Below are 4292 nucleotides of genomic sequence, written 5' to 3'. Positions count from 1 at the left end.
TCCCGGGACGCCTCCGACACCCGAGCTTGGCATACTACGTTCACACTCTAACTGTACGTACCATTTTCCTGAAATCGACTGATGAAGGCTAGCGACCTTTGCGTAAAAAATAATAAAATGTCTACCTCCATATATAGATATATAATATTTATATTTACATAATTTAATTATATAAACGTTCATATAATTGGAAAAATAATTTTCTAAATAAATCATCATTTATTAATATCGATAACGTGAAGTGAAATATCGCCGCTATAATTTGAGAATAAGATTAATTATTATAAATTTTTAATCTGTAATAGATGTAACGTTATTCTCAGAATTTTTATGAAACGGTAATTGAAAATTATTGATGAACTAACAGTTAAAACGACGCAATTCCACAGCCTAACCATACACACATTTGCGGAAAATACGTCGTGCACGATACGCTAACGCATCATCAGTCGCTGAGAAATTTTTATAAACTTATCAATTAGGGTCATCATGCTCAGTGCCTTTCTCTCATCCAAGTAATACCTGGATACGTGAATGAGATCCTGGCAATGAACATGGAAGGGGTTAAACCTGAAAATCCTGAGCTAAAAAGATAGATTAAAATATAAATAATTTGTATCTAACGAGCTAATGAACTTTCATTTTATATAATCTTTTTATATTTCAAATTTGAATGACTTCATTTTATATTTTATTTTTTAATAATGTAAGTTGAAATTTTAATATTTTATAAGAAAAAAAATTACCAATTAAAATGAAATATATCAATTAAAAAAATGATTAAAATTCAATTCTGAATGAAGATATTGATTCAAAGTTTAAATTTATTAATGAAAATATCCTCAGGTGATTTCTTCGTCAAAGCATATTTTCGAAAATACAAGTGTTCAAAAGTTGTAGCTTTGATTTCAAAATCTGCCTGTCGCGAAGTGTCTTCTTGCACATAGTATTATAGACGAAAAGAATAAAATTATTTATCTATGCTATCTTGAATATTAAGCAATTAAAACATTGTTTAAAACATTACCGTGAAATAAAAATGATTTAATATCATATTCGAATATTGGTATTTCAATTCATACACGAATATTAATTTAGATATTAAAAATTTATAAATATGCATATATGAATATATTTTCACAACTTAAATTATGATTTAACTTTCTACAATCAACTTCGGACTAATATTTAAAAACGCGAGGTACAAGAAGACCTAACCTGAACTAATAAATAAATACAGAGAAAATAAATGTTACTATTCACAGATACATAAAATATATATATCCATGGTCACTGTGCTCGTGGCAAAATTCTACGTATACAACCAGTCACTCGGTGTCGATTCGGATCTTTCATCCTACGACATGATTGAGTGACCGGAGGAACCGAAAAACATGCGACTCACCGTATGATGCGACGAACGCCTTCACTAGTAGCCCAGAAGTCATCCAGAAGATCGTCATCAGTTAGAAGGATGGAAGAAATCTGTAACAAAACGATATAATTTGAAATACTGTTTTAAATTATTCTGATTACTTGAAAAAATTGAAATACGAAACTATTAAATATGCAATATGTAATAATGATGTTAAAAATCCATTTAATTTCTATTTAGAAGAATAAAAATTTAGATAGATAAAGGATAATTACCTCTTCGCGTGATGGATGATCGTCTTACTCTCTTGAGAGAAGCACTGAATCTACCCTGTACCGAAAACGAATATTTAAAATAAAAAAAAATGAAAAATAAGAAACTAATAACGCGTCCGTATAAATTATAATCGGCGAATAAACACTGATTCTACTTTCGCGTTTGAGTATTCTAATTAAATTTAATCAGAGCTGTAGTGCTCTAAAAAATATTCAAAATACTAAACGAAGTAAACACTGACTCTAATAACCACATTGCACGTGGTCACAAATATTTTTTAAGATTAAAGTTCAAGAAAAATCTTCATAAAGATCATCAGCATCTGTCAAATAAAATATAAAATATTACATTGTAATTTTTTTCTTAAAAACATAACAAGTTATTTGATAAAATAAAAATCGTGAAACAGTAAAAAATAAAACTATATTTAACTTTAAAATTAATAAAAAAAATTAAGTTTCTAATAAATTTTAATAATAATAGAAGTATGAAATTCTAATGTAAAAGATTAAAATCTATAAAATAATTTATCTAATGATTTTTCTTACCTCTTCGCGTGGTGGATGATCGCCCTATTCTCTTGAGAAGCACTGATTCTATTCGGTACCGAAAACGAATATTGAGAATAAAAAAAAATAAGAAACTAATAACGCGTCCGAATAAATTATAATCGGCGAACAAACACTGACTCTATCTTCGCGTTTGATTATTCTTAAATTTAAACAGAGCTGTTGTGCTCTACAAAATTTTAAAAATACTATGACGAATAAAACACTGATTCTATTAACCGCATTGCACGCGGTCACAAATATTTTCTGAAATTAACAGTAAATTAATAGAGGGAGAATGAAAGAAGAAAAAGAATATCTTTTTGATATTTTTCTTTTTCTTCTTAACGAGCATTTGTTCTGAAAGTACTACAATTTTATTTTAATTATGAATTATATATAAAAATGTTACCAATTATTTATTAATATATGAAAATGTCGTCATTAGATTTTAAAATTTAATATCCAATGATAAATCGTTAAAATTTCTCAAATAATTTTTAATTTTTTCACTTTCTTTCAATTAAAACGTAATTTTATTATTAATTGCTTACCAACAATCACTGATAATTCGATAAAACGGAATAAAAATTTATACATACGAAATATAAAATTTTACAGGTTATCAAGAAAGACATGGCGTCCATATTGGAATTTTTCCCGCCTTTTGGGAGCTATCATGTTACCCATAAAACCTGTACAGAAAAAAAATCAAAATTTCTAAATAAATAAATAATAATACATATACATATGAAATTAAATTATTATTACAACAACCAATTCAAATAAAAATTTACATGAGACATCTAATTAAATTCGACACTAGAATTATACGATGAACGAGGAACTCAAAATGATAGATAAATTATCAATTCTCGTAATAAAATATTGAAGAAAGATGTATTAATTAAATAAAAACGCACAAATGATAAAAAAATAACTACACAATAAAATAGTATTGAAATATGACGCACTAAATAGAACACACATTCGACAAAATTTCAAACGTCTAATTGCCACAACGAATCAACGAATAATGTCACTTTACTGCGCGATTCGACTTCGCGCATCGAATAACAAGGAGGGGGGATACGCTCGACAAGTCGAAACATGTTTGAACACGAAACCAATTTCTTGGAAATGAAATATCATAAGAAATGTTTCTAGCCTCGAGCGAAATATAAACGATAGACCAAAAAAAGTAAACAATAAACATACGACACTACGCGAGACATTGCATAAAATATATAAACATTCGGAAAAATATGCGTCATTTCAAGAACTCCATTTCACGAAATGAATTTGTACGAACCTTAAAAAATTTCTTTTATTTTAATACGATTAAAATAATAAAAAATAAAGAAGAACGTAAAATAAACGTAACTACAATTATATTTAAGAAAAACCAATATACGATTTCGAATTCTGTCTCGAAATATTTCGATACGCTGCTAACGACGCAACAGTAAATGAACAATCGAAGAAAAAGACACAAAGAAACACAAAAAACAAATTAATTTCGATTTCACTACACTCAATGGATTATTTAAAAAACTAAATTAGCGATAATTGATAAATTTAATAACAATAAGAGTAAAATAACTTACTGCGTAATCCGAATTTGCGATGAACCGTCCTCTTGTCACAATTTTCACTTGTAGACTAACGCCATGCGCACTCTGATGCGCACTGATTCCTCCCGCGTCTCGAATTAAGCGACGTTCTGATTGGCTGGTATATGATGCTTATTTCTTCAATATAAAACCGCGCGGAAAATTGAAATATTATATAATATATATTAATTATATTAATTATATATCGTTATTTATAATATTGGAATTTTGCAAAGATATATTTCTTATATCTTAGAATTAGAAATATAATAAAATTATTAATAAAATTACTAATTTAATAAAATAAACAACATATATTTTAAATAACATATTATTTAAAAAAGAAATTTAATAAAGATTCATTAATTTTTACATAGAAATAAAAGACAAAAAAAAAATTTAACAAAAGAACTTAAATAAATTTATAAAAATTGAAAGAATACAAAAATTATCAAATGTAACATAGTATAACACAATATA

At 26.9% G+C, this 4292-nt stretch overlaps 1 long non-coding RNA gene across 1 annotated transcript; it reads right to left on the bottom strand.

Moving 5' to 3' along the window:
- Positions 1-1145: 1145 nt before the first annotated feature.
- LOC108002951 (uncharacterized) lies at positions 1146-4077 on the bottom strand. Its single transcript, XR_009831350.1, has 4 exons — positions 3807-4077; positions 2200-2894; positions 1651-1973; positions 1146-1485 (listed from the first exon to the last, which is right to left on the bottom strand). It is a non-coding gene; the product is annotated as an uncharacterized LOC108002951 (long non-coding RNA).
- Positions 4078-4292: the final 215 nt, after the last annotated feature.

Source organism: Apis cerana, linkage group LG1, assembly GCF_029169275.1.
Source record: "Apis cerana isolate GH-2021 linkage group LG1, AcerK_1.0, whole genome shotgun sequence".
NCBI lineage: Eukaryota > Metazoa > Arthropoda > Insecta > Hymenoptera > Apidae > Apis > Apis cerana.
Note: the sequence above shows the minus strand (reverse complement) of the source record. Positions and strands in the feature narration are given on the sequence as shown.